At 42.6% G+C, this 14,134-nt stretch overlaps 1 pseudogene; it reads left to right on the forward strand.

Moving 5' to 3' along the window:
* The first annotated feature begins 2,142 nt into the window (after nucleotides 1-2,142).
* On the forward strand, nucleotides 2,143-3,438 carry LOC148130498 (E3 SUMO-protein ligase KIAA1586 pseudogene; annotated as a pseudogene).
* The last annotated feature ends 10,696 nt before the right edge of the window (nucleotides 3,439-14,134 follow it).

Below are 14,134 nucleotides of genomic sequence, written 5' to 3' on the forward strand. Positions count from 1 at the left end.
TTCACTTTCACTTGCCTCACATCCGCTTTTTGGCCACTTCCTTTTAGGGCTCCGGACAAACACTTGTAACAGCCTTATAAAAGTCTATAGCATTCCAATCACCCTCTCCGCTGCTAATTTTCTCTGCCACACTCTTCACCAATGATCCCACAAACTGTCACTCACTCGCTTCTTTACATCGGTGGCAGTCCGGACTTCAGAGCTGCCATTGATAGGCGGCTGTTTCTTGCTTGTTGGGCTCTGGAGGGCTCATCTTCGCTGCAGGGAGGTTGCCTTCCTCACAGTGCAACCCGAGTCTCCCCCACGCTGGCACGAATCTCTCCGGGACTCGTGCACCCTCAAAGAATCGCACCAACCACAAAAAGAGATTAATTGAAACCACGGACTGGCTTCTGCATCTCTGTTCATCCTTGCCTTACCACTTATCTCGAAAATAATTAAAATCAAGACCAGTATTGGAATTAAATAATTGAGATCAGGGGTGGGATTCTACTGGTTTGCACCAGTTTGGTAGAACCAGTTGTTATGGTTCCCAGTAGTTTGGAGAACTGGTAAGACGGGCCCCTGGCTGTCCTCAACCCCTCTGCCTGCTCCTCTGTTCCCGGCCCAGTCATTATTGCGCATGCATGACAATCACTGATGGCATTCTCCCCCTCCCTCCCCCTCCCAGTCACTATTTATAGCGCATGTGCACTATGCTTCCCACATTTTCCCGCCCACTGCCATCACTTCCAGCAACAGTAGCAGCAGCAGCACCAACCAGCCAGCCAGCCGGCCATTGCTGCCTGCTTTCTGCCACCCTGCCTGATCTGGGTGAATGAGGGCAAGTCCCAGTTGTCACCACCGCTAACTGCCTCACCTGCCCAGCCTCCCAGGCCTACCTGCCTGCCTTGCCCGGACTGCCTGCTTCACCCAGACTGCCTCTCCTGGCCGCTGTTACTGAAGACACAGATCAGTAAGTGAGGCCTCCAAGCAAAACCTGGTTGCCTACCTGCTGCTACTGCCAGGCCCGGTTGAGTCCTGACAGCAACTCCCAGACTGCCAAGCCGCCCTCACCAATGCTGCCTGCCTCACCCACCACCATCTTTTCCCACCTGCGGCCCTCCATTGTTGCTGCCTTGCCTTCCACCACCGATTGGTGAGTTAGGAGGCAAAGGTAGCAAACCCCACTGGTCACATACCTCCCCCTGCCGCCACTGCCACCAGCCCCAGTTGAGTGCCAACTCCTGGGCCATCCAGTTGCCCTTGCTACCTGCCTCCCCCAGCTGGCAGCTGCCATCTTTGGCTGGATGCCATCTTTACTCGGCCGGAGCCAACTTCTCCCACCCGCAGTCCACCGCACTGTTGTTGCTGCCTGGCCTTCCACCACCGATTGGTGAGTGAGGAGGCAAATGTCGGTCATCTACCTTCTCCTGCTGCCACCACCACTAGCCCTGGTCGAGTGCCAACTCCTGCCACAGCAAGCTCCAAGAAAACTGAGGAGGACTCCGGCATAGCTGGCTAGCCAAGTTGCCTGCCTAATTTTTGGTAATTTGCTTATTTTATTTCTCTCTCTATATATATTAGTATCTGTTTTGGTTTTTATTAATCATAAAAACAAAACAGATACTAAAAAAGAATAAATACATAAATTAAAATTATTTTACTATTATTGTTACATGTTGATACTTCTGTTTGTTAGTGTCAATATGTAACAATAACAGTAGTGTAACAAAAAAATTTCATTTATGTATTTATTCATGTTTTTAGCATCTGTTTTGTTTTTATGATTAATAAAAACAAAACCTATACTAAAAATATTATTAAAATTATTTAAAATAATTTTAAAGTACATGTAGAATGTACAGTCTGGCTCAAACGTGCAGACCATTTTCATATATAGAAGATCTGTTTGAATTGCAAATTAAACATGGTTTGGATTTGGGGAAAGGATTGCATTCATGTAAAAATGCAGTTGCAATAGTAGATTTCATTGCAAAAGACATTAGGAAACATTTATTTAGCAAAATCATTGAAAAAACTCACAAAATCTGTTTGATAATTGACAAAGCCTCAACACTATCTTCCAAACCAGTTCTTATACTGTTCTTAAAAGTTGAGGATCCAGTTTTCTCACCAACAATTTTCCTTGAACTAGTAGAATTGGAAAGACAAGATGCAGAGACAATATGTTGTTCAGTTATGGAAAGTTTGAACAAAGTTGGGTTTAATAAGAACTATCTAGAGAAACATTTAATTGGATTTTGCTCTGAGGGTGCCAATGTTATGCTTGGGAGAAAATCTGGGGTAAGCACTAGGATAACCAAAGACTTTCCAAACATTATAATATGGCACTGCTTAAACCATCATCTGCAACTTGTTTTAGATTATTCTATTAGGAATATTAAGCAAGTAAATCATTTTCAAATCTTTATGGATAAAATATATTCTATTTTCCATCAATGGAATAAGAACCTAATTGAACTTAACAAAATTTCCGAACAACTTGAGATTGAAATTATAAAGATTGGTAGAGTTTTTGGACCAAGATGGGCTGCCTATAGTTTAAGATCAACCCTAGCTGTGTGGCGTGCTTATCCAGTGCTACATCAATTTTTCTGTTCAAATAAAAAAAATACTCCAGTATGGCTTCCCATCTTGAAAGCACATATTTTCTCACTGATTTGGCCTTGATGATTGATGTCCTAACTGAAATATCTCTTCTTTCTAATGCATTGCAAGCAAGAAACATAGATATTATAAAAGCTGAAAAACTTGTGGTAAGATCAATTAAATCATTTGAAATGCTTATAAAGGAAAAGGGTGCATATGAAAAAAAGGTTGATGGATTAATTACTTCAGAAATCTTTAAAAATATAAATTTTGTACAAAGTCATCGATTTGTGGGACTTCCTCATGAAAGACTTGTAGAAAGCATTGTAACTAATTTGAAGAAAAGATTGATGGATTGCGAACATTTAAAAACAGGCTCCCAATTTAAAGACACTGATAAATTTAAATTTCTAAATTATTTGGAGCCAGATTATTGGAACATTGAAGAAGTGATGGTTCCATGGAGAACAGCTGAAGAACAATTGGTTGCATTTGGTGAAATTTTCAATTATGAAATCAATATTAATGATTCTTGTGATTTCATAGAAAATGTATTAAAAGATTCGGAAAAATATACAATTCCTTGCAGCATTAAAAAGGCTAGAGATATTATTAGAACTATTGCAGTCAGTTCAGCAGAGGCAGAAAGGGGCTTCTCGCAGATGAACATAATATGTTCAGAGAGCAGAACTCGCCTAATAGTTTCCAATATAACAAACCTCCTGACGATCAATTTAATTGGCTTACCTCTGCAAGAATGGGACCCTGTTCCTATAGTAAAGAAATGGTCATCATCATCACACAGCTGATGATGCTCGTGTTAAAACAAAAGAAAATTGTAACTGAGGATGCTAATAAAAAAGCAATTTGGCAGTACTTTAAATAAGTTTTATTGCTTTTTGTAAAGTTTTGTTGTGTAATAGTTTTTGATTAATATTTTAAAATGTTGTAACAATATAGTTTTGTGCACCTTTTTATTATTTAAACATTAAAGACATGACATAATAAACTACCTTTCGTTTTGGTATATCTTTTTTTTTATACTTAGTCATTAGGGCAAAGAAGTGATGTTGAGTTGGCCATGCCCAGCTGGTCATGTGATCACCAAGCCACGCCTTGCCGGTCCCGTGACCACCAAGCCATGCCCGGCCGGTCACATGACCACCAAGCCATGCCACCCAGTCACATGATCACCAAGCCACACCCACAAATTAGGCCACGCCCACAGAACCAGTTGTTATGAAATTTGAATCTCACCTCTGATTGAGATGTTTATTCTTCTTCCGCCCTTCCCCCCTCATTATGACAGGCTTTAAGATTGCTAAAGGAAGTTTTTTTTTTTTCTTAAAGTATTATAGCTTCCAGGATAACATCAGAGAGTCATCCTGCACTTGGTTGGCCTTTACTTACACTGTACTTTGGAAATCATGGCAGTTGCAATCTCTTTAAATAAGCTTTGTGTATGCTAAGTGTAATGGTCATGATTTCTTATTGATTCTGTAGCAGGTACATCTTTCATCAGAACTCAAGAGAAATCTGACAGCACCTTTTCAAACCAACTAATTTTATTAAAAACTATAAGTTTCATCAGAGGTGTGGAGTGCTAAACCAATTGGGATTTAAATTGGGATGAGGTGGGGTGGAGGGAAAAGAAGGGGTAGACTGGCAGATTATACAACAAATGCAGGTTAAATGTAAGACATATGAGTACAGTCTTCTATCAATTAATAGTTGTTATGTGTAAAAAAAAAAGCATTGTGATTACTGAGACCTCTGAAGTAACCTGAAACTTTTTGACATATTGCTCAGCAATCTCTTGCTTAATTGTGCAATTAAAGTATTTTTCCCCAAAATGGCTAAACATTTTGACATCTGTAATAGTGTCCTGAGAAGCTGAAATGCTCTGATTGTTCTTGCTTTAAGTCATGACCATTAATTCTTTTGCACATAGTTTGTACAATACCAGCTATTCTATTGTAGATTTGTGGCACCTAAAAATTAGTCATTTTGTGATGGCTTGATCATGAATATCTATATAAAGATAACTGAAATTCCCTGTTATTACAGGTACCTGTTCCTGGCATGATTGTATGATTTATTTCAATGTCACAATTCATTGTCTATTTTTTTAATCAGGTAGTTATTATATATTTCAAGGGGTAGTTTACACTGGTTAGATATTGCCATCTATCATTTTTCTTGGAGGAATTTGGTCTTCCAGTGTTTTTGTCCTTTTCAGTTGTGTCCTTCCCTATAATTTCACAATGTTTATATCCAAGAATGAGGTACAAAGCAGTAACAGAAGTGGCATCTAGAGTTTGGCATACCCTATATAGTACCTATCCTATTGGCATTTGTAAATCAGTCAGAGAAATGTTGTTGCAGTGAGTGATTAGTCCCTAGAGCATTTTAAGTGATCAACCATCTATGAGATTTTGCCTACTATTTACTTATTTTTAACAATTTATATAATATATCCTTTGTGTGACTTTGTTGGAGGTTGCCTAGATTTTTTTATTTGGACATGATATAAATATTATAAATAAATAAATAAATAACCCACTTATTCCTTCCAAATCCACCAGCTATCTATTATATCTACTATAGCTATTGTCTTAATGAAATACTTCAATTCCCCTGTTATGACTCAAAAGGTTTCTAGGGATTGGCATTGTGCGTTAAGTTATTTTTCAAATGTTTGTCTCTCCATTCAAATTTGTACAAAAATAGAATAGAAACTTTATTGATTTAGACATCTGACCATATCAAAAGTATAAAACTAATACAGATAATACAGGTAGACATTCACATTAATATCCCACTAAGTAGCAATAGCATTGAAACCTATATTCCATTTCACAGTGCTTTACAGCCCTCTCTAAGCCTTTTACAGAGTCAGCATATTGCTCCCAACAATCTGGATCCTCCTTTTACTAATGTTGGAAGAATTGCAGGCTGAATCAACCTTGATTCTGTGAGAATCAAACTGCGGAACTGTTGGCAGTTGGAAGTCAGCAGAAGTAGCCTGTAGAACTGCATTCTAATCACTGCACCACCATGGTTCTAAGTATTTCTATGAATGTTCCCTTGCCATTCCTGGACTTCAATCTGCTATGTAGCAACCTCAATTTAATTTTCAATTAGCTAGCTATATTTCCTTAATGTCATTACACCAAAATGACCCACAACTGCTGTTTTTATTGTTAAATATTCAATGATGCCTCATAAATATTCAGGTATGCTGTATGTAAAGTGGAGTCTGACGTCAGACTCCATTCACTTGTCCAGCCACTGGCGGGAATAACGAAGCCCCGTCAGTGGCTGAAATGTTGGACAGCGCTGGCTATAAAAGCTGGCTCTGGCCACGGCTTGTCGCTTTTTTTCTGCGCATTAAAATAAAGAGTTTTTCTACAACCCTCTGGTCCTGTTCCTTCCTTTTTACCCATTTAACACTGGCAACGAAGGTGGGATCCTAATAAAGACAAAGGACCTTGTGGCACCATGGCCATCTTCACCTGACCAGTGGACCCAACAGTTCCAGCCTGATCAGCAAATCGCAATGGCCCACTGATCACTATCCATCCCATTCGAACCAACAAAGGAGAAATGGTCTATGTATATGGGAAGATTCAAAACCTGAAGGTGAATGGACTGCAGACAGCATCCGATGCAAAGAAAAAGGCTTTCTTCCTAACCTACTGTGACTCGAAGATGTATGAACTGGCAGAAGCCCTCATCATGGACAAGCTCGAGAATGTTGAAGGGACATTTTGACCCAACTCCATTGTATCTGGCGAACCGCCATGCTTTCTACATCCAGAGTCAACGAGAAGGGAAGAGCGTCAATGAATTCGTGGCTGACCTAAGGAGACTTTTAAAGAACTGCAAGTTCAGGAACACAGAAAACATGATCAGGGACTGGCTGGTCCTAGGCTTCAGAGACTTAACTGAGGCTGCTTAACTGAGGCTGCTCATGAGAGAGGAAGACTCCTCCAAGGAAGCCTTGGAAGAATCCAGACCCACGGAAACCTTTGGCCCAGATCAAGGGAAACAACAATGTGCACACCACCCAAGCTGAGAGGAAGTCGCCTCAAGGTCTGTCCAGCCCCAAAAGCAGTGAAGATGATGAGGAAGATGTGCACCAGGTGAGATTTAGCAAATCCAGGACCACCAAGGGAGCCAAGTCATGCGGAGGCTGCGGGGAGGAACTATATCCGGTCTACCTGCTGTTTCAAAGAGACCATCTGCAGGCAATGCGAGAGGAAAGCCCACATCATGGAAGTCTCAGAGCCAGCCAGCCAACGGACAAGCAGAGCTGAAGGGCATATTCCCCCACCAGGCACCAAAACCAATACAAGAGCAAGAAACTTCCTGGTGTGAAATTCAAAAAAACAAGATGGCACCCAGGAGAAAGAAACCCACTATACCATTATGGGTTATGTACATATATGAGTCAGGCACACTGATGCCTTCAAGACCAACAAGATCCTCACCAAGGTGAGGATCGATGGGACCCTATGCCAGATGGAGGTCGATTCTGGGTCCTACGTATCCATGATCTCCTGGGCTGCCCTGTGAAAGATCAACCCTGCATCATCCCAGAACCAGCTCCAGCCACAACAAATCATCCTAAAGGACTACCAGGGCTGCAGGATACCAGTGCTGGGGAGGAAAACCTGCAGCGTGGAATATGAGGACTTCAAGGGTTGGCTACCTCGGGCCATTGTGGACCAAGACCTTCCCAGCCTGTTACATCATTGCAGATCAGCCTCACCAGCATCCACGCAACAGCAATGGCCCGAACAAGCAGCGGAAGTGACCTGGATGCCCTAGAGAGGGAAATCCGTGATGTTTTCAGCAGTGAACTGGGCAAGTACAAGGGGACCCCCATAAGCTAGACCCCTATCTGACTGAAGTCCCAGAGAGTCCCTTTTGTTCTGCGGCCCAAGGTCGAAGAGCAGCTAGACCAGCTAGTTGCTCAAGGGGTCCTCGAAACAGTCAACCACGCCAGGTGGGAGACCCCTATAGTGACCCCCATGAAGCCAGATGGGTCAGTCAGGATCTGTGCTAACTATAAGAGCACATTGAACATCGTGTTGCAGCAAAGCACATACCTGGTGCCAGTGGTTCAGCACCTTTTACATTCCCTGGGCCACGGGAAAATTTTTACTAAATTGGACCTAGCATAGGCTTACCTGTGGATATGGAAACCATGGAAGCACAGACTATTGTGACACATCAGGGTGCGTTTAAATACAACCAACTCCAATTTGGGGTCAGTGTAGCCCCCAGTCTATTCCAAAGCATCATGGAAAGGCTATTGCACAATATTCCTGGAGTCGTCCCTTACTTTGACAACGTGATAATCTCTGCTGAAGACCAGCCCCAATTAATGCAAAGAGTCAGGACTGTGTTGGAATGTTTTCAGGAGGCAGGGCTTAAACTGAAAAAGGACAAATGCCACATTGCTGTACTGCAAGTGGAATTCTTGGGTTTCCTAATCCATGGGTCAGGCATCTGGCCCATCAGCAGCAATCTGAAAGCCATTAAGGAAGCCCCCACAAGGCAGAACTGCAAGCAATCTTGGGCTTACTTAATTTTTATAATATATTTCTGCTGCAGAAAGCAACAATAGCAGAGCCACTCACAGACTGCTCCCTTTGGACTTGGGGCCCCCGTGAGGATGCAGCATTCGGCAAAATAAAGGGCATCTTAACATCTGGCACTGTGCTCATACAGTATAGTGAAACTCTGCTGATGCTGCTAACCTGTGACGCATTGCCATATGGCATTGGAGCAGTGCTGAGCCACAGGCTGCCCAATGGGAAGGAAGCCTCTGTCAAAAGCTGAGATAAACTATGGTCAAATTGACAAAGAAGCCCTTGCCGCCATAGCTGGAGTGAAACACCTTCACAAATGGCAGACCCTTCGAGCTAATCACCAATCACAAGCCACTGCTGGGCATTCTTTAAGGGAACAGACCCACACGCAAGATCCTGTCACTGACGATGTTACGAAGGACAGTCTTCCTGGTAGCTTACAATTACAAGCTACTCCACAAACCAGGAAAAGAAATTTTACATGCTCACGCCCTCTGCAGATGCCCCCTGCCAGATTTAGTGGAAGACCTGGCTCCAGCTACTTCCATATTCCTTGCTGAAAGTCTTGAACCCAGCCTACTGACAGCAGCGGATATCGTGAGACTCACCGCTAAAGACAGAACATTAGCGCAAGTTTTGAACTGGGTGTGGAGGGGATGACCGGACAAAACTGAAGGGGATGAATTCACGCAGTTTAAAAACAGACAATTAGAACTGTCAACACTGATGGGTTGTTTGTTGTAGGGGGAGAGGGTGATTGTACTTCAACCATTAAGGAAAAGGGGGTTGGAATTGTTACATGAAGGGCACCTAGGGATAGTAAGGATGAAGACACTAGCAAGAAGCTACATCTGGTGGCTGGGGATAGACAAGGACATTGAAACCTGGGTCGCTGCATGTCCGCCCTGCCAAGAATCCCACCCTGCCGCCCCCCCCCACAGCACACCCCCTTTAGTGGGAAAAGCCCTTGGCACCGTGGGCTCACATACACGTGAATTTTGTAGCACCCTGCCAGGGGCAAACCTTCCTACTGGTGGTCAATGCCTATTCTAAATGGTTGAAGGTGGTCATCATGAAATCCACAACAACTGAGGCAATGATCAAAGCATTAAGGAAACTATTCACCTCCCATGGCCTACCTGATGTGCTGGTTTCAGATAATGGCCTACAATTCACAGCACATCAATTCGAAAGTTTCCTTGCTAAATTGGGGATCCACCATGCCCTATCGGTGCCAGCACATCTGGCAGTGAACAGGCAAGCTGAGAGAATGGTAGAAAGACCAAAGAGATACTAAAAAAAAAATGGGCCCCGGAGATTGGCAAGAAAGATTTGACAAAATGCTGCTCATACAACATATAACACCAAGCGCAGCAACAAACAGAAGCCCAGCAGAAATGCTCATGGGCATAAAATTAAAGTCCAGGGTCCACCCCAACTACACTAATGACACCCCACCCCACCCCATGGGGAAGTGTAGAACATTCACACCAGGAGACCAAGTGTATGCACACAACTACACGGGAGGGGCAAACTGGGTCCCGGAAAAAATAATAGAAAGCACCCGGCCCAGATCATACATACTAGAGGTGGAAGGGGAGAAAATATGGAACCAGCACATAGATCAGCTGTGGGGCCACAAAACACAACCCCCACACAAAGCCGAACAACAGAAAACACCTGCGGCAGCAATTAAACCCAGGGAACCAGAAACACCTCTAAGGCCACTATTCGTCAACTTAAACCCAAGCAGGGTAGCGGGAAATTTAGCTGGGGGTGGAGAAGTCCAGTGTAGTACTTCTGGGGCCTCCAGCTCAACAGAGTCCGCCATGCCTCCGTGAAACTTCAAGGCGTTTCCAAGGGCAGAGTCTGAAGCAGCAGACTCTCCATCCACTCAGGCTGCTGCCTCAGGAACAACTGAATCACGCAGGCCCAGTCGCACCGAATAAAGCCCTGCCTACCTGCATGACTACGTCTGCCAAGTAGTTGGTGATTGGTTGGCCTAAGCTAATAGGGAAGGGGTGTTAAATATTCATTGATGTCTCATAAATATTCAGGTACACTATATGTAAAGTGGAATCTGATGTCAGACTGCACTCATTGGTCCAGCCACTAGCGGGAATAACAAAGCCCTGTCAGTGGCTGAAATGTTGGACAGCACCGGCTATAAAAGCTGGCTCTGACCACGGCTTGTTCCTTTTTTCCTGCGCTTTAAAATAAAGAGTTTTTCTGCAACCCTCTGGTCCTGCTTCTTCCTTTATGCGCCCATTTAACATTTATAGCAATATTTATCAGCTTATCTATATGGTATGGGACCTCCATATTCTTTGCAACACACAGGCAAGTTTCCATTTGATCATACTGGTAGAAGGATACAAACTATTAAAAAAACCCAGACCCCATAAAAGAGGAGGTGGAGTTGCAGTGTATGTAAAGGACCATTATATTGCTACAGAAATGCATGAAACCAAAAATGAAAACCTCCTAGAATGCATATGGGTCAATATAAAAGAAAAAAAGAATGACATGGCCATAGGTGTATATTATAGGCCACCCAATCAAGCAGAAAATATAGGTATCCTTTTTGACAGCCAACAAACAAACATATGCAGGAAATACACAACAATAGTGATGGGAGACTTCAATTATCCTGATATCAATTGGAAAACTAATTCTGCACCGTGAGAAATCAAATAAGTTCCTAACAACCTAGCTGACAACTTTGTTGTCCAAAAGGTAGAGGGACAGCCATACTGGACTTAATTCTTACAAACAGAGAAGAAGTGATTAGAGGGAGTTGAAACTGCAGGAACCTTGGGTGAGAGTGACCATGTCATACCAGAATTCAACATAACACAAACACAAGCAACAGAACATAATAACACCAGAGGCTTGGATTTTAAAAGAGCTGATTTCAATAAACTCAGAGAGAACTTGGGAAAGATTCCATGGATGAAAATCCTAAAGGGGAAAACAACTCAAGAATCTTGGGAAACTCTAAAAAGTATGATCATAGAAGCCCAGACAAGCACAATACCACTGAGAAAGAAAAAACAAGAAATCCAAGAAGAAACCAGCATGGCTACACAAAGATCTCTCTGGCAAATTGAAAGAAAAAAAGGACAAGTACAAAAAATGGAAAGAAGGACATACAACTAAGGCAGAATATCAGCAGATATCCAGAATCTGCAAAGACGAAGTCAGGATAGCAAAGGCTCAGAACAAACGAAGACTTGCAACAAAAGTCAAAGATAATTTTAAAAGTTTCTTCCAACATATAAATAACAAGAAAAAAATCAAGGAAACAGTCGGTCCACTAAAGAGAGAAGATGGCAAGGAAGTAACAGGCAACAGAGAGAAAGCAGAACTGCTTAACTCATTCTTTGCATCCATCTTCATGCAAAAATAAACTATAGCTCAACCCACAAAAACATAACTGTAAAAGACAGACCAGAAATAAAAGTTAAAATAAGCAAAGAAATAGTAAGAGAACACCTGTCTGATCTTGATGAAAACAAATCACCGGGGCCTGATGGATTACATCCCAGAGTTTTAAAGGAGCTGGCAGAGGTCATCTCAGAACCACTGCACCATATCTTTCAAAAATCCTGGAGCAACTGGGGAAAAGAGCTGATGTGGTTCCCATCTTCAAAAAAGAAAAAAAAAAAAACAGACCCAGGAAATCAGCCTAACATTAATACCCGGGAAGATACTGGAAAAGATAATAAAAAAAACAGATCTGCCAACATCTAGAAACAAGTAAAGTAATAACTAGTAGTCAGCACAGGTTTGTTAAAAACAGATCATGCCAAACCAATCTTATTTCATTCTTCAACACAGTGACTAAATTAGTAGACCAGCAAAATACTGTGGACATAATAAATTTAGATTTCAGCAAGGCATTTGACAAAGTAGACCACAACCTACTTCTTAGTAAGCTAGAAAAAAGTGGAATAGATAGCACCACCACTAGATGGACTCGCAACTGGCTGGCAAACTGTACTTAATGGGTCTAAGTCTACATGGAGGGAAGTAAGCAGTGGGGTGCCACAAGGTTCCGTCTTAGGCCCAGTACTCTTCAATATCTTCATTAACGACTTAGATGAGGGAATAGAAGGGGAACTTACCAAATTTGCAGATGATATTAAGCTGGCAGGAATAGCTAACACCCAGATGGATCTTGACAGACTAGAACACTGGGCCCTATCTAACAAAATGAAATTAAATGTAGAGAAAAGTAAAGTCCTACACTTAGGCAAGAAAAACCAAAAGTACACATATAGACTGGGTGAAACCAGGCTCAATAGCTATAACTGTGAGAGGGATCTTGGAGTCTTAGTGGACAACCAGCTAAATATGAGCCAGCAGTGTGCAGCAGCAGCCAAAAAAGCTGATACAATCCTAAATTGTATTAACTGAGGGAAACAATCAAGATCAAGGGAAGTACTAATACCACTCTATAAAGCCTTAGTAAGACCACACCTAGAGTACTGCATCCAGTTTTGTTCACCACATTATAAAAAAGATGTTGAGACTCTGGAAAAAAGTACAGAGAAGAGCCACCAGGATGATTTGGGGACTGGAGGCCAAAACCATACAACAAACGGTTGCAGGAACTGGGCTTGGCTAGTCGAGTAAAGAGAAGGACCAGGGGAGACATGATAGCGGTCTTCCAATATTTGAGGGGCTGTCACAGAGAGGAAGGGGTCAAGCTATTTTCTAAAGCGCCTGTAGGCCAGACAAGGAACAATGGATGGAAACTGAACAAGGAGAGATTTAACCTGGAAATAAGGAGGAACTTTCTGACAGTGAGAACAATCAACCAATGGAACAGCTTGCCCTCGGAAGTTGTGGGAGCGCCATCACTTGAGACTTTCAAGAAGAGATTGGACTGCCATTTGTCAGAAATGGTGTAGGGTCTCCCGCTTGGGTGGGGGGTTGGACTAGATGACCTACAAGGTCCCTTCCAACTCTGATTATCTGTTAAATCTGTTAAATCTGTACTCTTATTAAAAAGCCATCTATCTTTGTTTCAAATGATCAAATCATTCACAATCAAGAACTCCCAGCTTTGTGCTAATACATCCTGAAAACTTTGTCTACACCATATTTTTTGCTGCATGAGACACTCCAAACCACAAGGCGCACCTAGTTTTTGTGGAGAAAAACAAGATAACAAAAAATCTGCTTCTGCCTCCCAGCTCCAGCACATGGCTTGTCAGGGCTCCATTCCTCTGCTTGTTTCAGCCAAAAGCTCTTGAAGATACAGAAGAAATTTCCCATAGGTAAAGCTGTCCCCAAAATGGATTTTTTTCTCTTGGAATCCAGGTCTATTCTGTTGCTGCCGCCATTGTTCACCACCGCCTATTGGCAGTTGGATCAGCCTCCGGAATACCTCTGATCAGCAAATGGTGGCAGTGGCGAACAGTGATGGCAATCCCCGCCACCTGATCAGAGGTATTCCAGGAAGCTAATCCAACCACCGATAGGTGGTGGCAGCAACAGGCCATTCATCACTGCTGCCTGTTGCCACCATCACACCAACCCACTCCCCACTTGGTGCCGCGGCCCAGTCTGTGACGCAATATTCACTCCATAAGTTGCACAGACATTTCCACCCACTTTGGGGGGGACAAAAAAAGTGGAGGAAAAAAATGGTACCTTATTGGCTGTGAGCATCTTCAGTTCATTCACCTTGATTTCAAGGGTAACTTCATATCTGATAGCCAGGCACTCATTGCACCAAGCAAAAACCATCATTTTTACCAAACAAGCAGATACTCATTTATCTGTCACTGTGATCCCTGTCTCCTCACCCAATAAAAGAAAAATATCATCTTTCTATATTCATACCAGCTATTGATAAATACATATACTTTGTAAATCAAACTATCAGAGGTTAAGTCCCTGGTTTCCTTGCCTAAACTTACTCTGATGTTTAG

This window comes from Notechis scutatus, chromosome 5 (genome assembly GCF_049901735.1).
Source record: "Notechis scutatus isolate UNSWTSFEM ecotype Mainland chromosome 5, rNotScu1.2, whole genome shotgun sequence".
Classification (NCBI taxonomy): Eukaryota; Metazoa; Chordata; class Lepidosauria; order Squamata; family Elapidae; genus Notechis; species Notechis scutatus.